We start from the raw sequence: 25,495 nt of genomic DNA on the forward strand, positions 1-25,495 counted from the left end.
CTATATTAAATTCCTAAATTAGTCTAAAATTGTAAAATTAAGCCAAATATATAATTACAAAAATTATAAAATTACTATGATCCTAAATTAGAAAAGAAAAATCACTAATCTAAAAATTAAAAGGTAAAATGTAAAATGAGTTGTTTTTTGTGATTTTCATTCTTAATAAAACAAATAATTAACTAATTAATCCTAAAAATGTAAAAACAAAATCTAAATGCAATGCATGGTATTTTTGATATTTTTCATGGTTTTTAATAAAAATTAAACGTGCACAAAAATGCAAACAATTAATAAAATCCTACAAAAATCCTATAAAATGGCAAATAATTGAAAAAAATCTATTTTCTTGGATTTTATAGGAGTAATTCATATAGGGCAAAAATCACATGTTCACAGCTGCCTCTCTTTGCTCGGGAACACAAAGGGTTTTCGGGCAAAGATAAAATGAGCAATTACGAGCGATTTTTGCCCGTTTGAAACTCCATGGGAAGCATTTTTTGAAAAAGTCTGACGGAACCTTGCTTCAAAGGTTGCCTACATATCCTTGGCTATAAAGGAATCAGGTTGATGTAGTTCTAGAAGTTTTGGTAGCTGGGACTACCGGAAATCTGTGATTTCACTGTTGTTGTTGCTGTTTCTGCTTGCTGAGCTCCTTATTACACTGAAACAAAAGATGAAAAGCTAAACTAGCTAAGCCTATCAACTACGAGTTACAAGATTCCTATCTATAAACCTTCTAAACCTTAATTCTTGACTCTTGGATGGTTCTTCCTGCAGACTCTGATCCTAATCTTAATGCTTGTTAGTTGCATCCGCTGGTTCATTCTTCGTCAACTTTTCGGATCAAAGCGGGACATGCAAAGCTTTCTGACTTCAATCATGTCTTGAGCAGCCCGCATCTTTTCTCCGGTTCTAAAATTAGAGTTCAACTTCCTTTCTTGTTCTTGTTTTCTTTTATTTGGGTTGGGACTTCTTCTTTTGGTCATCTCAAACCTTGTGCCTCACGGTGAAAACCAGTTCACGCACCAAAGCAAACAAACAAATGAAATTTTCTGCCCCAGTTTTCACTAGGAAAATTTTGTGAGTTATTGTAACAAAATTCTAAACTATTTCTTTATTGAAAGCAATTAAAATCGAGATTGTGTATCCCTGAGAAAAAAATATTAATGAGTGGAGACTCTATATCTAAAAATGCAATCAAATGGGCCTTGGAGGCACCCAAGTTAGGAAGATTACCAGATTATGCTGGAAAATGACCGGGTTATATCAGAACAGAAAAAAGGGTCCTGGGGTCATGCCAGGGAAGGTCATCGGGTTATGCTGGAAAAGAAAAAGTCCTCAGGTTATGCCGGGGATGTCCACGGATTATGCCGGGGAAGGTCATCGGTTTATGTTAGAAAAGAAAAAAAAAGGTCCTCGGGTTATGCCGGGGAGGTCCACGAGTTATACTGGGAAAGTCATCGGGTTATGCTAGAAAAGAAAAAAGGTCCCCGGGTTATGCTGGGAAGGTCCACGGGTTATGTCGGGAAAGTCATCGAGTTATGCCGGAAAAGAAAAAAGTCTTCGGGTTTGTCACACCTCCTTTTTTGCCCGCGCCCCCCGGAAAGGACTCGGAAGGGAGTTTTTTTCCAATTAAAGGACAATCGAAACAAGATTTTATTTAAAGATTCAGAGTCACCACTTGGGAGATTTATGATGTCCCAAGTCACCGGTTGAATCCTGAATCGAGGAAAAGATTGACTCTGTATTACAGTCTGCGCACCAGAAATCCGGATAAGGAATTCTATTAACCCGAGAGAAGGTGTTAGGCATTCCCGAGTTCCGTGGTTCTAGCACGGTCGTTCAACTGTCATATTCGGCTTAATTATCTGATTTTATACAATTATGAACCTATGTGGAAACTTTAAACTCTTTACCGCTTTTATTATTATTATTATTATTATTATTATTATTATTATTATTATTATTATTATTATTATTATTATTATTATTATTATTATTTTAACAGAGAATTACAACATTGTGAAAAACGTATCTCGAACCACGTCACATCAATGTACCCGTGGTTATCGACACATTTCGACTCTGTTGAGATTTGGATTTGGGTCACATAAATGTGCACCCGAGTTTAAGAAAGTAAATTGTTAAAGGCGCGCCTAAAGCGACTAGCGTATTATTATTTTGGGTAAGGTCGTGAAATTTGCTAAACGACTGATCCCGAAGTCTATACAATTATTAACCAATTATTGAGGGCCCCGCAACTTGTGCGTTTTATTGGGCGAGGCTCATCTCATTTATTTTAAAAAGGATAATCCTAAAGTGACTACATTTCTATTAAATTCGTCTCTAAAATAAAAGAGAAAAAATCCTAATTAATTACATGCTTGAAAAAAAAAGCGTAACATATTAAATGCTAGATTGAGACAAATGTTAACGGAAAGGAATATTACTAAAATTGAAATTATAAATAAAATATGGAATCGACAAATAATATATTCAAAAGAAACTAATTATCCTATAACTAGATTAAACTCGTATTGTTAGATGACTTGAACCGTTGGAATTAATTATTTACAACTATTTGAAACTAGAATCAATCTTAATTACTAATGCATATTCGAAAGTTTATTAAATTTAAACGTTAACTCGTTTTGTTTGAACTCAAATCATGCCATAATGCCTAATTCACGAAATTAATTTAAATTCATGCTTTAACTAATTTTAGCTACATGTTCACGATTAACCTACTGTTGATAATATTAAAACCTTCATAGCTAGTGAACTAATCCGTTTTGCCAAGCCGATTCTCTAAAGACCAACTTATGTTATTTTCCTCTTATTCCAATTATTAAACAGTTTGACAGTAATGAACATGCTTAAATATATACTACCTAATAATCAAACTAAAGCAGAGTATTATTTAATACATCACTACAAGATGCCTAGTTATGCAAAGCGACAGAAATTTACAGAATAATAATACATGAAAGAGCCTAAATACAATCAGTAAAAGAAATAAGAAAAAGCTAAATTAAAACTTCAAAGTTCCATTCTTCATATGTATTCATGCTTTCACAATTTCAGCTTACAATATCGACAAGGTTACAACCATGTACCTGGTATTGGGAGTAAAAGAAGAGGAAGATCAGCATTAGCAAAGCAACAAGAACAATCAGCAACAACCGTAGCAAATTGAACACCCAGGGATGGATTTTAAAACCAACAGAGATGATTCCACATCCAATAACAGATTCAAAAATAACCCGATAGTAATACCAATACCAGAAACCCAAGCATTCAATAAAACAGCCCTCCAAAACCAAAAGAAAACTCAGGAAAACCAATCTGAAAATCAGTAGTACTAAATGCAAACCACAGAAACAGTAACAATATTCTGATCCTCAGTAGTAAAGAAAGGCTTCACTTTCAGTTTTTTAATTCTCAAAGACTGAATTTCTTAAGTTCTAACAAATCAGTTTTCTTTTCAACTTAAGCTCTGAATTTTTTTTGAATATAAAATCCAGTCAATTTTTTTTAACCCTCTAACTCTGACTCTCCAAGATTTTTTTTTCAAAAGTCCCCCCTTTAATTCTGCCCAAACTCCCCTTATTTATGTCCAAAAACAGACCATTTTAAACAATTAAACAAATAAAGAAAAGGTCACATCTTCTTGAGCCCCGTAATCACACTACTACATGTCTTGTCCCCCACTTTTATTAAACTAATGTATTATTCTCCACTAACATATGTCTTGTCCCCCACTATATTATTTTAATACTTTATTTTAATATTATTAGTGCTTAGTGGATAGAACACTCAAAATAAATAATTGTTCAAATTTTCAATTCCAAAAATACCCCTCTAAAATTACCCTTCTACCCCCATCAGCTATAACCAATTCACCTAATCAATTTAACCAAAATACAACAGCTATAACCAATTCCTAATCAAATTTCAACAACAAATTTAAGCTAGAAACTCAATACTTTTGACTGAACAATATTTTTAACAACAAACATACTTTCAGATTCAATAACAGTAACAAATTGAACATAACAAACAAGTAGATTCAAATCACTAAACTCAATAATCAATTGAACTTCAAATTAAATCTAACAACATCACAACCAAGATAAAGGATTCAAGTGATTAAACTAACACACTTCTATATTAAAACTAAACAAGAACAAATGAATAAAAACAAACTGAAGAAATAATCAAGAAATGAAAAACAACGAACAAGAAAAGAATTAAACATATACTAATTTCAGATCCGAGAATATCAAACAAAATACGGACAGAAATGAAACTTAAACCAATGAACCAGAAATGAACAACGACGAACTCGAACGAAAATGGAAAACTCAAACCAAGACTGCCAACGACCTCGACGTGAGATGAAGCTGCTGCTGGTGGACGACCTCGACGATGGTTAACGTGAGCTACTCAGTTGTTGGTGGGCGACGAGGGTCGTGACTGGTCGACGCACGAGTGAGCTAGGTTGCTCGACGAGCAAAAACACAGCAGTGGGGCGCTGGTCAGTTTGTAGGGGGTTATGCGGAGATGGAGCTCGCTGGGGTTTCAGGTGGAACGAGGAAGAAGATGACCGGAGAAACTGCTGCGACAATGGCGATGTGAGGTAAGGTGAAGATCGAGTGGGTGGTATTTTATAGGGAAGAAGCAGAAGCAGCAATGGCTATGCTGTTCGTCGGTTTCTGTCCAGCGGAGACGAGGGGGGGTGTGTGGTTGATTCCGGTGATTGGAGGGCTGCTAGCTAGCGAAGAAGAAGACACAGCAGTTGTGGTTGCTTAGTTGCTGCTAGACGTCGAAGCAGCAGCGTGAGATGAAGAAGAAGAAGCAGCAGGTGAAGCTGGGGGTCGACGCAGCAGCGCTGCTGCTCGTCAATGGCGGACGGGGGGGGAGGGTCGACTGGTTTTTTTTTTCGTGACTGGAGGGGTCGTTTGGACATGAGGATGGAGGTGACGACGTGAAGGGGAAGGGGCAGCCATGGGAGGGGGGCGTTGGAGCTGGGGGGTTGGTTTGGAGGGGTGAACGAAGAAGATGAAGAGAGGGGGGTGCATGGGTCCGGCGGCTAGGAGAAAGAGATGGGGTGTCTTTAGGGTTTTTTAGGTAGTGAGTAGCAAATGAAACAAAAATGAGAGAAAGAGTGAGGGGGGTCGTGTGGTCAGATGGGGGGGCGGTTGGGCTTGGGTCAAGGGGTTTTGGGTTGGGTAGAGGTGTTTTGGGCCTAGGTTTAAAATTGAAGAAGAGGCCCAATTCCGATTTTCTTTATATTTTTTGCTCTCTTTTCTTTTACTTTATAATTAATAAAACTAAAATTCTAAATTAAGTTATAAACTAAATTAACTTATCAAAAATACTAATTAATTCCTATCAACAATTATCATACATAATTAAACACCAATTAAAACAAAATTGTACAATTTGACATTGAATGCTAAAAATGCAAACGATGCATATTTTTGTAATTTTCATTCTTGTAAAACAAACTTAATTACTTCTAATTGTAAACTTAAATCCTAAATGCAAATGCGATATATTTTTGTATTTTTATTAATTTAACAAATAAATATGCGCAGACAAATAACAATAATTATCCAAAAATGCCACGAAAATTCTCAAAATTGCACCTAAAGGAAAATTATTTTATTTTGAATTTTTTGGGAGTAATTCTCTCATAGGGCAAAAATCACGTGCTTACAGCTGCCCCTCTTTGCCCAAAAATACGAAGAGTTTTCGTCCAAAAATAAAGTGAGCGATTTTTGCCCATCCGAGTACTCCGTATGAAGCATTGTTTTGAAAAAGATTTAACCGAACCTTTGCTTCAAAGGTTTCCTACATATCCCTGGCTAAAAGGGAATCAGGTTAATGTAGTTCGGGAAGTTTTGGTAGCTGGGACTACCATGGGACTGCAATGTTACTGTTGTTACAGGTTGTTATTACTGCTTGCCGACCTCCTTATTACACCATGCTGAAAGAAAACAAGAAGCTAGACTAAACTATAGTTTATGAATTACAAAATCTTATCTAGATCTTCAGTCATGCTCTTGTGTCTCTTGTTGCTTTGATGTCTCGGTGACTCCTCTGGCATTTCTTTACCTCTGATTTGTCTTGTATTCTTCCTTGACTGCCGATCTCGAACTGCTTATGTCCTTCTCGGGAGCTTTGCATTATTTTTCCATTGAATCTTGAACTTCCTTCCTCCGTTGGGAATTTTTGTTGTTTCCCGCTGGGGATTTCGGTTGTATCCTCTCTGCTGTTTCTTTAACTTCTGGCTCGACTTGTGGTCTTCCTTCTAATTTCCGTTGGTTTTTTTTGTGACCCTCTGCTTTACTGACTTCAAACTTCCATGTATTCCTCTGTTATATGGGCAAGCTCCCAACTTCTTCAACTTAAAATGTAAAGACTGAAATGTATTCCTCTGTTATATGGGCGGGCTCCCAACTTCCGGAATTGAATTTTAAAGACTGAAATGTATTCCTCTGTTATATGGGTGGGCTCCCAACTTCTTCAACTTAAAATGTAAAGACTGAAATGTATTCCTCTGTTATATGGGCGGGCTCCCAACCTCAACCAACAACTTTGAAAATAAAGCGCCATTTCGTTCTTCAGGGGGGGCTCCTGACCTCAACAACAACTTTGAAAAATAAATCATCATTCTGTTCTTCAGGAGGGGCTCCTGACCTGAACAACAAACTTTGAAAAATAAATCGCCATTCTGTTCTTCAGGGGGGGGGGCTCCTGACCTCAACAACAACTTCAAAAATAAATCGTCATTGTATTCTTCACGGGGGCTCCTAACCTCAACAACAACTTTTAAAAATAAATCGCCATTCCTTTCTTCAGGCGGGCGAGATTTCAACAACTTCAAAAAATAAATCGCCATTCTGTTCTTCAGGGGGGCTCCTGACCTCAACAACAACTTTGAAAATAAAACGCCATTCCTTTCTTTAGGCGGGCGAGATTTCAACAACTTCGAAAAATAAATTGTCATTCCTCTCTTCAGGCGGGCTCCTGACCTCAACAACAACTTTGAAAATAAATTTCCATTCCTCTCTTCAAGCGGGGGCTCCTGACCTCAACAACAACTTCGAAAATAAATCGTCATTCCTTTCTTTAGGAGGCCGAGATTTCAACAACTTCGAAAAATAAATCGTCATTCTGTTCTTCAGGGGGGGCTCCTGACCTCAACAATAACTTCAAAAAATAAATTGCCATTCTTTTCTTCAGGCGGGCAAGATTTCAACAACTTTCTTAAATTTTAACACCTCCATTCTCCAGGCGGGCTCCTGATTATAGGAAACTGAACATTGATAATCTTAAGAAAACTAAAAAATGGCTCCCTTTTTTTCCAAAATCAAACTTATATTTTTTTTTTCAAATTATCCTAGGAGAAAATTCATCAGACTAGGTTTTCTATCTTAAGAGAAAATTCATCAAACTAAGATTTTGATCCTAGGAGAAGATTCATCCGACTAGGTTTTGATTTGTTACCTTAGGAGAAGATTCATCCGACTAAGATTGTGATCCTAGGAGAAAGTTCATCAGACCAGGACGTTTATCCTAGGAGAAAATTCATCAGACTAAGTCTATTTTTGTCATCTTAGGAGAAAGATTCAACAGACTAAGACGTTTATCCTAGGAGAAAATTCATCAGACTAGGATTTTGATCCTAGGAGAAGATTCATCCGACTAAGATTTTGATCCTAGGAGAAGATTCATCCGACTAAAACGTTTATCCTAGGAGAAAATTCATCAGACTAGGATTTGATATCTTATCTTGGGAGAAAAATTCCATCGGACCAAGACGTTTATCCTAGGAGAAAATTCATCAGACTAAGATTTTGATCCTAGGAGAAGATTCATCCGACTAAGACATTTATCCTAGGAGAAAATTCATCAGACTAGGATTTGATATCTTATCTTGGGAGGAAAATTTCATCGGACCAAGATTGTATCGGGAGGGAAACCCATCAGACTAGGACTTTTTATCCTAGGAGGAAAATGTAAAGATCAGAGATTTGAGAAACTTACCTTTGTAATTTCTTCTTTTCTTTTCTTTTTTCCTTGCGCTGCTTTGTTCCTGTTTCAACTCTCAAGCAAAGAAAAATTTATCAGTTTTAAAATGGTGGCCGATTTTTTGCCTTGCTGGGGATGGCTTCCTCCTTTAAAAGCTCGTGTTGTCTTCCCACAAGACTGCTGGGGATAATGATGTTGGGGAATTACTTACTTACCTGCTGGGGATAATACCACTGGGGGAGTCTCCTTTCTTCCCCTCCTAAATTTTTTTTTTAATTTTCTCTCAACACTGCTGGGGATAAAAGTGTTATCATCTTGGGATAACGTTGTTGAGGATAACGCTACTGGGGAATTTTATTCCTTCAAATAGGTGCTTCATTCTTCTGGAAGCTGTTGGGGATGATAATGACTTTTGCTTTTTCTAAACACCAGTTTCATCTCTTTGTTCTGTCCGCTGGGGATACAACTCCTTTAATTAAAACTCGTTATTTTCTTTCTTTCAACACTGCTGGGGATAACACTGGTTCAAAACCCACTTCCCTTAAGACTGGTGTTATCTTTCTTCTTCCCCATGTGGATACCTGACTTCCAGAAAAATTTCAAAATGAAAAGAAAATTTTCTGCCCCAGTTTGATAATCTTCTTTATGGCATGCCTTTCCGCCATCAATGCCATTTCCTTTAAGATTCGACTGTGGTGGTTGGTTGTGATACTCCTACTGGGGATGACTTTTCCCTTTCTCCTTCCTTGCTCTGCATTCCATTACACTATCAAAACTTGGTGGGGATGATATTATTTGATGGGGATGATATTCCTGCTGGTCTTAGAACGACTTGACCTATTTTGCGTCGTTCGACAATCTTGAAACTTGGGCGATAACTTCCGATCTTATTGTCGATTCCTTATTCACCAACCTCTCAACGTTGTTTTCCATCTGACCATGTATATTTTCCATGACAGCTGATTCCCCTTGAGGATTTTGCAATGTTTTGCTGATAAACCACTTTCTTTGTTTATTTGTGTCACTGAAAACAACCTTTTCTGCTGGGGATATCCCTCTTCTTTTGTGGCATAGCTCGGAAACTGGAATTTCCCCGACCTTTTAGTCTCATATAAATTTCCCAAATCATGCACATTGCTCTCTGCGTTGTTCTTTCTTGATTTGTCCATGGGCCTTGGCCTTGAGGTCCATAACCTTTGATTTCGGCGAGGATATCCCTCTTGACACTCATCCATCCTTTTGTCAATTCCCTCTTGCTGGGGATATCTTTCTTGACACTGGCCTCGCGCTTGTTCCTTGCTGACTATACCACTTGGATGTACTAGTCAGATCTCGTCTTGCATAATTGGAAAGCTGATGGCAGATTTTGAAGTCATTTCTCACTTGTTCTGACCAAACAGACTCTACGGGGGAATTTTTCTATGAAAGGAGAAAGATAAAAAGGAACAGAATAAAAGACAAAGGAAAGAGATGACTCTCTAACGAGGAAATTATAAAATAAAAACCTATCAAATGCGGATACCAACTCTAATGGTCATGACATGCACATATGGCCTATCCTCCGTCATTAATCGCCTTTCACAACTTTCGTGTTACAACCCATATCCGCATGTGTTAGTTCATGCCATATATTAGTTAACATAAATCCAAGAAGGAATTATCTTTGAGATGATAAAAAGTCAATCCTATTGGTCTTAAGTGATACAAGAGTGTATAAGGGTGATTAACCAGTATTAGAAGTTAAACGAATCAAGGATGTTGTAACTCGTATTTTCAGGTAATCTAGCGGTGCTTAATACACTCAAGAGGTCATTTATTAAGGTATTTTAATCATATAATATCCGTATCATAAGTCTTGAAGTCAAACGAGTTATGAAACAAAAGTCGACAAAAGTTGTCGCAACTTAGGTTCATAATTTTACTTAAACATTAGGTCAAATATTTCTAATCTTTTCTCATAATTTACAAGGAATTACGGGGTTATCTACCCACCAAATTAAAGATCTATGAGTCTAGTTTCCAATGCATTAAACCGTTCATCGATACGATCTTGGAGTAGAGAGATATTCGCGTTTTCGCGAGACTGCGCCAAGCACCTCTCTATGGGGCCCACTAAGTCGGTTTAAGATATTTGGACCTATATAGGATGACTACAACCCGTTTTAAGTCATTTATTTTCACTATTTTCAGACCTTAGAACCCTAGGAACATCCTCTCAAGGTTCTCTCAAGATTCAAGACCCAAAAAGGGGCAAACAACACAAATCAAGTGTCGGGAATTCCGTGGCGCTAGTAAGTCTCTTGTTCTTCTTGTTGTTGCTCATTTTTGTGTTGTTCCAGCTCGTGTGGGAGGTTTTTTTAAAGGGTTTATGTTCTGTAAATACTCCCTCATGTTCTTAATATCAATCCTAGGTGATTTCAAGCCTTCTAAAGTGATTCTAGTGCCGAAAAACACTAATTGATCGCTAGTTTCGCTTTTTGTTGTTGTGGCAGCATTGGAGGGATATTTCATGGAAATTTAAGGTCAAATTGGAGTTGTTCTTTCTGTATAAAGGTAAGGAACCTCTTACTCTATATGTATTTAAGATTATCCAAGTTGCGGCTAAGCCATTGAAGCTAGAACTTGTGAGATATATATCGAAAGGTTTGGTAGTAATGTTATTGTTTTGTGGACTGTTTTGCGTTGTTGTTGGGCTGCGTATTTTACTACTATCTTGTGGAGTTTTAGAGGAGGAAGGGTGTGGGGAAACACCATATATATGTAGGGTTATGGGCTGATAGTTATTCGTAACATTTCCAGATTGTTTGACACGACTATGGTGGTCGTCGTATGTATGGAGTGATTAGGCTGTGTGTGGACTATATTGGGAGGCTCAATATGTTTATTATTGATGTTGTTTGGGCTGTTTGGTGACTATTTTGAATGGTGTGAGGTCATATATATAGGGGAGGTGCTGTCCGTTTCATCGTAAAATAGGTTGTGGTCGATATATAATAGTTATGACGCTTAAATGATAACGATAGTATCGTTTCTCTTATTGTAGACTAAGGAGTTTTGACAATTGCATAGCTTGAGATTGGGGAAGTATATACAAGGTATGTGAGTCTATCCCTTTCCTTCTTTTGCACGACTCCGATTGTACATAATGTAATGAACGATCTTCCAAGATACTCTACTCTTAGAAGATAGCAGTACTTACATTGTTTTCCCTCTTATGGAACGATTGATGTTAATGTTGCTTCTCTTATTCTTATGTTATCAATGTTGTTGGTACTTCCTGATTCTTATAAGGTTCATAGTGAAGAGTTAGTCCTAATAACGTGTACAGAGGATACCGACCTTACGTCACTCCGAAAGGTTTAGAATGTGATTCCATGAGTCGAGCATGCATTATATATATGTATCTATTTTACTCTACCGAGCCACGCTATAGTTGGCCGGGTACGGCACCTATTGTGCAACCACTGATCAGTTGGGTTTTACCGAGCTCCACGTGGCCGGGTATGATTCTACCGAGCCTATTATGGCCGGGTACGATATGATGATGATGATGCCCACAGAGGCGAATGCTTTAAAGGTTTATGTATTTATACATATGTATCATGCATTTCATGTAAGTAGCCCTCAGAGGTACTAAGATGTTACAGGTTGTATATTCTCTATCCTTGCTTACATTACTGATCGTATTTATGGTTCCTTGCCTTACATACTCAGTACTTTATTCGTACTGACGTCTTTTTATTTGGGGACGCTGCATGTCGTGCTGCAGGTCTTGATAGACAGACAGGTGCAGCTCCCCCACCACAGTAGACTGTCCAGTTCAGCGGTGATTGGCGAGATCCCTTCTCCGGACTTGCCTTGGTCTTGGTATGCAATTTTTGTTATAGACATTATGGGTATGTCGGGGCCCTGTTCCGGCTATGTTGCAACACTTATGTTCTGTTAGAGGCTCATAGACAGGTGTCGTCTCATGTATAGTTTGGTATGCCTTGTCGGCTAGTTTTTGTTGTATAGTCTTTCATAGTAGCGAGGTAGCTCATATCTTATACGTAGTTTCTTGATTGTCTGGTCATCCCCTGCTATGTATGTTCATGCCGTCATATTTTATTGCTGGTTGTCCATGATCTAGGTCTACCATTTATATTGATCTCGTCAGCCTTAAAAGATAATAATGAAGGTTAGATGAAATGTACGTTGGTGCTCGGCAAGTGTGGTCGGGTGCTAGTCATGGCCCTTCAGTTTGGGTCGTGACATTTCGTCTGGTGATTTCCATCTGATTCTCAATCTTTATTCGACTTGTAGTGCCCGAAGGGTTTTCACTATCAAGCCTCTCTCATTTTAATTTTTCTCTCTCAACTTATAGCTGCCTCAAGGTGTCCGTGAAGGTTTTCACCGATAAAACTCTCTCATTTTATTACTTTCTGCCGGGGATGAGAGTGTTATTCTCGACTTCCATTTGCATGACTTGGCATCTTTCGAAGACTGTTCAAAAGTTCTTTCTTTGGACCGTAACGTGGGGTTTTGGATAGGGATAGAAAGAAAGGGTATTAGCGGCTCAAAACGAATCAATTTGGGTTCAAAATTTACAACCTTCAGAACTAGATTTCTTTATATCAAACACAACTTCTGCCCCAGTTTCTTGCTTGGGGATTTTTTATTTTTTTATTTTTACACTATGTTACACCCACACTATGCACACTATGCACATTATGACCGAGCCATGAGGCGCCTACGTATCCTCTTTGAGGAATCAGGTCAAACGTAGTTCCCAATTCCTCTTTATTTTATTTTTATTTTTATTTTTTTCATTTACCTATTATTTTTTTTCTTTTCTTTCTTTTTCTCATTTCTCCTTTCTCTTTTGTCGTTTTGTCGTTTTGTAGTTTTCTTTTCTTTTTTTTCTTTTTCTTTTCTTTATCTTCCATGCTTGTGTTTTCTAGTCGTTGCTACTGATTCCGAACGAGGGGTACGAAAGAAAACCAATAAGGCTCAAAAGGGTTAACGAAGGATAAAGTGTTTAGATAGCAGAATAAAATGCCTTCGTCATTCCAATCTTCAAAACATGCCAAGCACAAACAACACAATTAAACATTCGCCACATCTTCTGATTGTGCCGGACTCGATAACCATATCCACACATTCACCTTTGGCATTTTTAAAGCACCGTTGGGCAATACCCTCACTTGCTTTTATGGTTTTTCTTTATGTTTTACTTGCCCCAGTTTCACGTGGCTCGGGCTTCAAAGGATCTCAAGCTATTCCTATTTCCCTTAAGTGTCCCGATCATCCCCCCAATGGCTTTATAATTAACTCTTAATATTAGGCCCAAATTGTGCGTGCATGTCATGTCACTAGAATCGGTGTTGAACAAAGACAAAACAAAAGGATAAAAAGAACTAAACAAAGAAGATGACTGGAAGTAACATAAGACCGGAATTTGCATTAGACAGGCGGTGAAATGATTCGTATAACAAAACAAGCAAAACAACTGGGGTACAACCTAGGAACAAACCTAAAACGAACCTAGACAACACTAAACGAGTTACTACGAAAAATAAACTAGGCAAAATAAAAGGATAGAAAGGTTTGAATCATAAGACAATATCCGGATTACAACCCTGAAAATAACCCGGACAACAGAAATGACAACAAGATAAACCACCAAGACTCCTCTCCAGCTAGCCAAGAGATGAAATATCTTTCCAATTACCAAGCACGAAATCTTAACCACTGGGTTCCCCATCAATATTGCCAAAACCATTAACAACTTCAATATCATTAACTTCAGTCAGCGAGCTCCCGAGAGGATTCTCAAACTCCATGCCACCAGGCATCTTCCCCACAAAGTGTTCATTATGATGTGCAGGTAAAGGATTCTGCGCAATGTTCTGGGTGTCACTATCTTGGATCACAATCAGATTTTCCTGGATCATCCTTTCTATTTCTCTTTTCAAATCCCGACAACTTTCAATATTGTGCCCCTGGGCATTGGAATAGTATTCACACCTTTTAGAAGGGTCAAAGCTTCTTGAACGTGGGTCTACATGATTTGGAGGAATAGATGCAATCATGTCATGATGCTTTAACTTCTCAAATAAGCTTTCATAGGACTCTCCTATTGGTGTAAAATTATCTTTCAACCTTCGTTCCCCTTTATACCTCTGGCTTGGGTGTGGGTTATAGGGCACCTGAAAGTTTTGTGGAGGCTTCTGGAGATTTTGTGATGCTCGTGCTCGCCTTCTGGGGTGTTTTGGTGGTTGGGCAACATACTGAGGTGGAACAACAGAGTGTTGTGGGTTCTGATGGGTATAATAATGCTCAGGGGATTCATGGAAAACTTGAGGAGGCTGCTCATACCTTCGAGATGTTCTCCTGGGACCTCTTCTTGACCCTGATGTCATCATGATTTCTTCAATCTTCTCATTTGTGTCGCTATAATTATCAGATTCAACCCGGACAGCGTGAGTTGCGGCTTTAAAAACTGCTTGACTTATAATTTTGCCTGTCTTAAGACCATTCTCTATCATTTCTCCCATTTTGATTGCTTCCGAGAAGGATTTTCCAACTGCGGACATCATGTTTTGAAAGTAATCTGGCTCTTGCGCTTGAAGGAAGACAATTATTAGCTCGTGGTCATCCATAGGTGGCTTAACTCGAGATGCTTGCTCTCTCCATTTAATGGCATATTCCCTGAAACTTTCACTTGGATTCTTCTTCAGGTTTGAAAGGGAAATGCGGTCTGGGCGCAATGTCGAGGCTGTATTGGAACTGTTTGACAAAGGCCTGTGCCATGTCATCCCAGACATACCAGCGAGACGTGTCTTGATCCATAAACCATTCGGAGGCTACTCCCGTAAGGCTTTCCACAAAATAAGCCATCAACAATTCTTCATTTCTTCCCGCACCTCTCAGTTGATTGCAATACCTTTTCAGGTGGGCTATGGGATCTCCATGTCCATCGTACTTTTCAAATTTGGGAGTCTTGAAACCAGGAGGCAAGTGGACATCTGGGAACATACATAGATCTTTGAAGGCAACGCTCTTTTGACCTGCCGACCCTGGCCTGTTTTTCAACCATTGTTCTAAGCTTTTCACTCTTTGGGTCATTTCTTCCTGTACCATCTTTCGAGCAGGCTCTTCAATCTTTGTAGGAAGATCAAACGAGTACGAGTGGTACTCAGGAGAGTGGTACTGCTCTTCTTGTGTCACAAATTGTGACTCATGACGAGGCTATCCTTGACCACTGGCCCATGCTTGACACACTTCGGTCATTTGCTGTTTCAGTATTCTATTTTTCTCCGGCACAGTAGACTCTTGTTGAACCCTCTGACCCTGAGTCTCTTGAGCACTTGTAATAACTTCGATGTCAGTTATCATTTTCCTTGGATCTTGTGTTTCCATCTTACCACAAACCGACCACCTCAACTTTATTCATAATTCAAAACAAAACATGTTAGAATGAACTCAGTCGGTCCTTATTACTATCAATATTTTTTATTTCTGCATTTTTTCTTTCACTTCTTTTTAATGGTGATCGAACCTGATGTGGGTTGCCTACGTATCATGTGGGAACATGAATCAGATCTTGCGTAGTTCGGGAAGATTAGGAATAAAGGAAATAAACTAAATTTATGTTTTCTGGATTTCGAATTTTCTTTTTTCTTTTTCACTTTTTTTTCAAAAGAAAGACTTATAAAGAAGAAAGAGAATATTTGTGGATTTTGTTTTTTCTTCAGCATTCTTGCAAAGAAAGACTTCTAAAGAAGAAAGATTTTTTTTTTGAATTTCGACTTTTATTGTTTTTTTTTTTGAATTTCGATAGAAAAACTTCTAAAGAAGAAAAAAAATATTTTTGGGCTATTACTCTGAATCTATGAAAGAAATACTACAAAAGAAAAGAAAAAAAAATATTTTTGAATCTTGAATTTTCTTTTGAATTTTTAAACAAATATTTTTGGATTTTGAGAGATTAAAAGGAAATATTTTTGTATTATATATATATTTTTTAAAATTGAGGTCTAAAAGAAAGACTTTCTAAAGAAGCGAGTAATGGAAAATATTTTTGGATTTTTTTGAATATGGTGGGCCGGAAACGAAGAGGTTTGCCTATGTATCTCACATCCGGTGAGAATCAGACCCGCGTAGTTCGGCCAACATAAACTAAACTTGTAAACAAGACTCCTTTCTTTTGTTTTTCAAATAAATCAAACTAAAAAAAGACAATTGTTTTTTCATTTTTTCAAAATTTCGGCAGGGTTTTGACACTACTTGGACATTGGTTTTATTTTTCTAATAATAAGTAGTTATCTCCCTGCACTGCTATTTTTTTCTCTTTTTCACAATTTTTCAAAAAACCCCAATTTCAGAAGCCGGTCAGCATGTAGATCCGAAGCAAATAAATGTGCAAAACAAACAGGATGCAGCAGGATAGTCTTTTTTCATTTCAGGTTGCTTGTCCTGGACGGACCCAACCCCTGTGTTGTGTCCCCTAAGTCAAATGCAACATGATGCAAATAAACGTTCCTACTAGGGATCCGACATAAAGTCAAGTTATTCTAGGTTCAACCTGGGTATATGTTCTAGACAGTGTACCCGAGCGGACAACTCGAGTTGAGGAAGGTGCTCCTTTCCGGGAACCAAAAGGCCAGCCGACTTAGAAACTTTCCGAGCCTCTTTTATTTCAGGGTATGACACTAACAGAATAGGGAGTCTCAACCAGTAAGCACATCCCCGAAGGTAAGAAGACAAGGGTTTCGGCACAGCTTATATACAGTTCAGATAATATCAAAGCGGTAAAAGTAGCATTTAGCACATTTAAGCTCAATCACACGATAAACCCAAATACAACAATTATTCTAAGCTCGAATTTCTAACCCTGAACCAGTGGTTCTGGGTTAAGATCCCCAGCAGAGTCGCTAGAGCTGTCACACCTCCTTTTTCGCCCGCGCCCCCCGGAAAAGGGGCTCGGAAGGGAGTTTTTTCCAATTAAAGGACAATCAAAATAGGATTTTATTTAAAGATTCAGATTCGTCACTTGGGAGATTTATGGTGTCCCAAGTCACCGGTTGAATCCTGAATCGAGGAAAAGATTGACTTTGTATTACAGTCTGCGCACCAGAAATCTGGATAAGGAATTCTTTTAATCCGGGAGAAGGTGTTAGGCATTCCCGAGTTCTGTGGTTCTAGCACGGTCGCTCAACTGTCATATTCGGCTTAATTATCTGATTTTATACAATTAAACTTATGTGCAAAGTTTAAACTCTTTACCGCTTTTATTATTATTATTATTATTATTATTTTAACAGAGAATTACAACATTGTGAAAAACGTATCTCGAACCACGTCACATCAATGTACCCGTGGTTATCGACACATTTCGACTCTGTTGAGATTTGGATTTGGGTCACATAAATGTGCACCCGAGTTTAAGAAAGTAAATTGTTAAAGGCGCGCCTAAAGCGACTAGCGTATCATTATTTTGGGTAAGGCCGTGAAATTTGCTAAACAGCCGAATCCGAAGTCTATACAATTATTAATCAATTATTGAGGGCCCCGCAACTTGTGCGTTTTATTGGGCGAGGCTCATCTCGTTTATTTTTAAAAGGATAATCCTAAAGTGACTATATTTTTTCTATTTAAGTTCGTCTCTAAAAAAAGAGAAAAATCCTAATTAATTACATGCTTGAAAAAAAAACATAACATATTAAATGCTAGATTGAGACAAATGTTAACGGAAAGGAATATTACTAAAATTGAAATTATAAATAAAATATGGAATCGACAAATAATATATTCAAAATAAACTAATTATCCTATAACTAGATTAAACTCGTATTGTTAGATGACTTGAACCGTTTGAATTAATTTTTTACAACTATTTGAAACTAGAATCAATCTTAATTACTAATGCATATTCGAAAGTTTATTAAATTTAAACGTTAACTCGTTTTGTTTGAACTCAAATCATGCCATAATGCCTAATTCACGAAATTAATTTAAATTTATGTTTTAACTAATTTTAGCTACATGTTCACGATTAACCTACTGCTGACAATATTAAAACCTTCATAGCTAGTGAACTAATCAGTTTTGCCAAGCCGATTCACTAAAGACCAACTTATGTTATTTTCCTCTTATTCCAATTATTAAACAGTTTGACAGTAATGAGCATGCTTAAATATATACTACCTAATAATCAAACTAAAGCAGAGTATTATTTAATACATCACTACAAGATGCCTAGTTATGCAAAGCGATAGAAATTTACAGAATAATAATACATGAAATAGCCTAAATACAATCAGTAAAAGAAACAAAGAAAAAGCTAAATTAAAACTTCAAAGTTCCATTCTTCATATGTATTCATGCTTTCACATTTCAGCTTACAATATCGACAAGGTTACAACCATGTACCTGGTATTGGGAGTAAAAGAAGAGGAAGATCAGCATTAGCAAAGCAACAAGAACAATCAGCAACAACCGTAGCAAATTGAACACCCAGGGATAGATTTTAAAACCGACAGAGATGATTCCACATCCAATAACAGATTCAAAAATAACCCGACAGCAATACCAATACCAGAAACCCAAGCATTCAATGAAACAGCCCTCCAAAACCAAAAGAAAACTCAGGAAACCCAATCTGAAAATCAGTAGTACCAAATGCAAACCACAGAAACAGCAACAATATTCTGATCCTCAGTAGTAAAAAAAGGCTTCACTTTCAGTTTTTTAATTCTCAAAGACTGAATTTCTTAAGTTCTGACAAATCAGTTTTCTTTTCAACTTAAGCTCTGAATTTTTTTTGATGATAAAATCTATTCTATTTTTTTTAACTCTCTAACTCTGACTCTCCAAGTTTTATTTTTAAAAGTCCCCCCTTTAGTTCTGCCCAAACTCCCCTTATTTATGTCCAAAAACAGACCACTTTAAACAATTAAACAAATAAAGAAAATGTCACATCTTCTTGAGTCTCGTAATCCCACTGCTACATGTCTTGTCCCCCACTTTTATTAAACAAATGTATTATTCCCACTAACATATGTCTTGTCCCCCACTATATTATTTTAATACCTTATTTTAATATTATTAGTGCTTAGTGGACAGAGCACTCAAAATAAATAATTGTTCAAATTTTCAATTCCAAAAATACCCCTCTAAAATTACCCTTCTACCCCCATCAGCTATAACCAATTCACCTAATCAATTTAACCAAAATACAACAGCTATAACCAATTCCTAATCAAATTTCAACAACAAATTTAAGCTAGAAACTCAATACTTTTGACAGAACAATATTTTTAACAACAAACATACTTTCAGATTCAATAACAGTAACAAATTGAACATAACAAACAAGTAGATTCAAATCACTAAACTCAATAATCAATTGAACTTCAAATTAAATCTAACAACATTACAACCAAGATAAAGGATTCAAATGATTAAACTAACACACTTCTATATTAAAACTAAACAAGAACAAATGAATAAAAACAAACTGAAGAAATAATCAAGAAAGGAAAAACAACGAACAAGAAAACAATCAAACATATACTGATTTCAGATCCGAGAATATCAAACAAAATACAAACAGAAATGAAACTTAAACCAACTAACCAGAAATGAACAACGACGAACTCGAACGGAAACGGAAAACTCGAACCAAGACTGCCAACGACCTCGATGATGGTTAACGTGAGCTTCTCAACTGCTGGTGGGCGACGAGGGTCGTGACTGGTCGACGCACGAGTGAGCTAGGTTGCTCGACGAGCAAGGACGCAACAGTGGGGCGTTGGGCAGTCCGTAGGGGGTTGTGCGGAGATGGAGCTCGTTGGGGTTTCAGGTGAAACGAGGAAGAAGATGACCGGAGCAGCTGCTGCGTCAATGGTGACGTGAGGTAAGGTGAAGATCGAGTGGGTGGTCTTTTATGGGGAAGAAGAAGAAGCAGTAATGGCTATGCTTCTCGTCGGTTTCTATCCAGCGGCGACGAGGGGGTGTGTGTGGTTGATTCCGGTGATTGGAAGACTGCTAGCTAGCGAAGAAGCTAGACGTAGCAGAAGCGATGGTGGTCGCTTGGTTGCTGCTGGACGTCGAAGCAGCAGCGTGAGATGAAGAAGAAGAAGCAGCAGGTGAAGCTGGGGGTCGATGCATCAGCGCTGCTGCTCGTCAATGGCGGACGGGGGTCGACTTGGGTCGTTTTAATGGCGATGGACTAGTTCGTTTGGTTGAGGGTTGGAGTGGTTGGTCGACGATGAGGGGGTGGTTGCTGGACGTGAGGGGGTTGGTTTGGCGGGGTGAACGAAGAAGATGAAGAGATGGGGGTGCATGGGTCCGGCGGCTAGGAGAAAGAGATGGGGTGTCTTTAGAGTTTTTTAGGTAGTGAGTAGCAAATGAAACAAAAATGAGAGAAAGAGTGAGGGGGGGGGGTCCGTGTGGTCAGATGGGGGGCGGGGGCGGTTGGGCTTGGGTCAAGGAGTTTTGGGTTGGGTAGAGGTGTTTTGGGCCTAGGTTCAAAATTGAAGAAGAGGCCCAATTCTGATTTTCTTTATATTTTTTGCTCTCTTTTCTTTTACTTTCTAATTAATTAAACTAAAATTCTAAATTAAGTTATAAACTAAATTAACTTATCAAAAATACTAATTAACTCCTAGCAACAATTATCATACATAATTAAACACCAATTAAAACAAAATTGCACAATTTGACATTGAATGTTAAAAATGCAAACGATGCATATTTTTGTAATTTTCATTCTTGTAAAACAAATTTAATTACTTCTAATTGTAAACTTAAATCCTAAATGCAAATGCGATATATTTTTGTATTTTTATTAATTTAACAAATAAATATGCACAGACAAATAACAATAATTATCCAAAAATGCCACGAAAATTCTCAAAATTGCACCCAAAGGAAAATTAAAATTATTTTATTTTGAATTTTTTGGGAGTAATTCTCTCATAGGGCAAAAATCACGTGCTTACAGGGTTATACCGGGGAGGTCCACGAGTTATGTTGGGAAAGTCATCGGGTTATGTTGGAAAAGAAAAAAGTCCTCGGGTTATGCCGGGGAGGTCCATGGATTATGCCGGGAAAGTCATCGGGTTATGCCGGAAAAGAAAAAAAAAGGTCCTCGGGTTATGCCAGTGAGGTCCACGGTTTATGCCAGGAAAGTCATCGGGTTATGCCAGAAAAGAAAAAAAAGTGCTCGGGTTATGCCGGGGAGGTCCACGGGTTATGCCGGGAGAGTCATCGGGTTATGCCGGAAAAGAAAAACGTCATCGGGTTATGCCGGGGAGGTCCACGGGTTATGCCGGGAAAGTCATCGGGTTATGCCGGAAAAGAAAAAGGTCCTCGGGTTATGTCGGGGAAGTCCATGGGTTATGCTGGGAAAGTCATCGGGTTATGCCGGAAAAGAAAAAAAAGGTTCTCGGGTTATGCCGGGGAGGTCCACGGGTTATGCCGGGAGAGTCATCGGGTTATGCCGGAAAAGAAACAAATGTCCTTAGATTATGCGGGGGAGGTCCACGGGTTATGCCGGGAAAGAAAAAAGGTCCACAGGTTATGTCAGGAATCAACTAGGTAGTGGTGCCCTATAATGGGAAAGACTACCAGGTTATGCTGGGAGTGACTAGGGAATGGTACTCTATGTTGGGAAAACGCAGCTAGAGATTGGGGACCCTAGGCTACCATGATTTTGAATTTTCTTCTTCTTTTCTTTTTTTTTTTACTTCACTCTTCATTTTATTTAGGGGAGTGAATGGAGGGTTTAAAAATACTTCCATTTTCGGGTCAACTTTTGCTGCAGAATCGTTTTGGTTTCTGCGTACCTTGCTTTTATTGCTCCTGCTTCTTGCAAGGTTGTTTTGGACTGCACCTGTTTTTAAATCAAAGAACAATTTGTCAGTTTGGAAATTGTGGTTGGTTTTGTGGCCTTGATTGTTTTGATCGCTTGATCTCGGCCCAACTCTTTTGATGAAAATCTCCAATGCTCGTTGTCTTTCTAGAATCTGTCTCTTTTCTAAACCCAGGGATCTGGACTTTCCAGAATTTCACATGATGGTTGGCCCGTGCGGGCTTGGCCTTTTCATCTTATTTTTGCCTTTGGATTTCTTTCCTTTTCAATAATTTTGAATCTGGAGCATCAGCCATTATGGCCAGTCGAGATCGACTTGATGCACCTGTTGAGGCTGGGTGCTTTTCCTTGAATTTTGGCTTTTGTTAAGCAGAACCCTGTAAAACTAATCTTTCCATCTTTTCTTTATATTAGTTTCGGAGAAGGATTAAACCGAAAGGGATTCAAAGAAAAGTAAACAAAGGACATGATAATGAATTTAACGAGAAGTGTCCCTTTCGGAGGAAGGAAAGAAGGACTTATCTGGAGTGTATGCGAACTTCTTGGACTGGATACCCGATCTATGCAAACCATCCAACTCTTTTAAAACCATCATAACTTATACCTCAAAACCAAGAAACCTTGCCAGGACTCTTATCAGTGTCGGCGGTTGTAAGTGACTTTCTTTTTAGATCAATGGCGCCCTTTGCGGGTTTTCACCAACTGATCTCTCTCATTTCTCTTCTTACTGTCGCCTCATAGTGCTCTTTGTGAGTTTTTACTAACAAGACTATTATTTCCAATTTCTCTGCTCACCATCGCCTTACGGTGCCCGTGTGGGTTTTCACCAATAAGACTCTCTCATTTTATTTTTCCCATTTGACCGTATCAGATTCCGACATCCTTTCATTTTGAACATCTTTACCAATTGATCAGAAGGACTTTGAACAAGGTTTAGGGTAAAAGATTGGATTGAGTTACAACTTTGGAACCTTTCAGCCAAACTATTAAAATTCTGCCCCAGTTTCAACTTTGGGGAAATGTGGATTTTTGTTTTGGTGTGACTGAACCCTAGAGAGAGACTGTCTACGTATCCTTTCGGAATCAAGTCGAATGTAGTTCAGGAAAACTTTTTTTCTTTATTTTATTTTTAGAAACATTATCGGGTTCCAAATAGGGTGATCTGAGAAAGGTAACCAGCTCAAAGGGTTAGCAAAAGGTTGAAGTGTTTGGGGTAGCGAGAATGAAATCCTTCGTCATCCCAATCTGATAATATCGGTACCGCAGAAGGGTTAAATGTAATACCTCTTGACCATGTCTGCATTGACGGTTGTTTCAGGGTCATTTCCTTCAATGTCTCCTAAGTACAATGCCCCTTTCGGCAACAATTTTCTTATAATGTATGGGGCCTTCCAGTTTGGAGCAAACTTTCCTTTTGCTTCCTTGTGATGCGGGAGAATACATCTCAAAACGAGTTGCCCCACTTCAAAGTTCTCAGGCCTCACTTTCTTGTTGTAGGCACGTGCCATTCTTTGTTGATATAACTGTCCATGGCAAACTGCGGCCATCCGCTTTTCATCAATCAAAGTCAATTGTTCTAAACAGGTTTTGACCCACTCACTATCTTCAACCTCAACTTCAACGATGATTCGAAGAGATGGAATTTCAACTTCTGCGGGTATTACGGCTTCAGTGCCATAAACCAATAGATATGGTGTTACTCCAACTGATGTGCGCGATTGTGCGATATCCCAACAATGCAAACGACAACTTTTCATGCCATTGTCTAGAACTTTGAATCATTTTTCTAAGGATCTTCTTGATGTTCTTGTTTGTTTCTTCAACAACACCATTAGCTTTGGGCTGATAAGGGGCAGAATTCTAATGCGTGATCTTAAATTGCTCACATATCTCCCTCATCAGATGACTATTAAAATTTGCAGCATTGTCCATAATGATAGTTTTAGGAATACCAAAATGACAGATGATGTCGGCGTGCATGAAGTCTACCACTACTTTCTTAGTGGCGGTTTTGAGAATGGCTGCTTCAACCCATTTTCTGAAGTATTCAATGGCAACCAATATGAATCTATGCCCATTTGAAGCTTTTGGCTCGATTGGCCCAATGACATCCATACCCCAAGCAACGAACGGACACGGTGCTGACATAAGATGTAATTCTGAAGGCGGTGCATGAATCAAGTCACCGTGTACCTGACGCTGATGACACTTTCGGACAAAATTGAAGCAATCCTTTTCCATAGTCATCCAGTAATAACCTGCTCGAAGGATTTTCTTTGCCAGGACGTATCCATTCATATGGGGTCCACACACTCCTGCGTGTACTTCATTCATGATTCTTCCGACCTCTTGGGCATCCACACATCTGAGAAGGTTTAGATCTGGAGTTCTTTTGTACAAAACCTCTCCGCTCAAGAAGAAACCGCCGGAAATCCTTCTAATGGTTCTATTTTGGTCTCCACTAGCTTGCTCGGGATATTCTTTTGTTTTCAAAAACCTTTTGATATCATGATACCATGGCTGGACATCTGGTTCTATTTCAACCATGTTACAATAACCATGTCTTTCTCGGATTTGGATCTCCAATGGGTCAATATGGACATTTCCTGGATATAGCAACATCGAGGCCAAAGTAGCTAGTACATCAGCTAACTCATTGTGAAACCGAGGAATGTACCTTAACTCGATGGACTTGAACTGCTTGCTAAGATCTTCCACATGTTGCCGGTATAGAATAAGCTTGACATCCCGAGTTTCCCATTCTCCCTGAGCTTGTCGGATAATCAAGTCTGAATCTCCCATGATTAACAATTCTTCCACATCTTGGTCGATTGCCATGTTCATACGCATAATGCAGGATTTATACTTAGCAGTGTTATTCGTGCAGAAAAACTAAAGTCGGGTTGTGGCTGGATAGTGATAACCAGTGGGCGAAATCAAAATTGCCCCAATCCCGACACTTTTTGCATTCACAGCTCATCGAAGAACATTTTCCAAGAATTGGTGTATTCTGGAAAAGTAAGTACTCAAAGTAACTACCTCAACTGAATTTACTTCCTCATCCAAAAAGTAAGTACTCAAAGGCTGATATTCACCATCAACGGGATTTTCAGCTTGGTGATCCGCTAAAGCTTGAGCTTTCATTGCCGTGCAGGTGACGTAGACTATGTCAAAGTCGGGGAGCAGGATTTGCCATCTTGCTAACCTCCCCGTGGGCATTGGCTTTTGGAATATGTATTTCAATGGATCCAATCTGGTGATGAGATAGGTGGTATAGGCCAATAAATAATGCCTAAGATTCTGAGTGACCCAAGTTAAGGCACAACAAGTTCTTTCCAACAAAGTGTATTTGGCTTCATAACTAGTGAACTTCTTGCTCAGATAGTATATGGCATGTTCTTTCTTCCCGGTCACATCATGTTGGCCGAGAACACATCCAAAGGAATTCTCCAAGACTGTCAAGTACAAAAACAAAGGCCTCTCAAGTTCGGGTGAGACCAAGACTGGCGGATTTGATAGATATTCTTTGATTTTATCGAAGGCTTCCTCACACTCCTCTATCCATCTAATCGCCGCATCTTTCTTCAACAGCTT

General features: G+C 38.5%; 1 long non-coding RNA gene across 1 annotated transcript; it reads left to right on the plus strand.

Annotated features, from left to right (window-relative positions):
* Nucleotides 1-10,532: 10,532 nt before the first annotated feature.
* Nucleotides 10,533-12,255, plus strand: LOC142180649 (uncharacterized). Its single transcript, XR_012709281.1, has 3 exons — nt 10,533-10,596; nt 11,087-11,138; nt 11,813-12,255. It is a non-coding gene; the product is annotated as an uncharacterized LOC142180649 (long non-coding RNA).
* Nucleotides 12,256-25,495: the final 13,240 nt, after the last annotated feature.

This window comes from Nicotiana tabacum, chromosome 5, assembly GCF_000715075.1.
Source record: "Nicotiana tabacum cultivar K326 chromosome 5, ASM71507v2, whole genome shotgun sequence".
NCBI classification, from domain to species: domain Eukaryota; kingdom Viridiplantae; phylum Streptophyta; class Magnoliopsida; order Solanales; family Solanaceae; genus Nicotiana; species Nicotiana tabacum.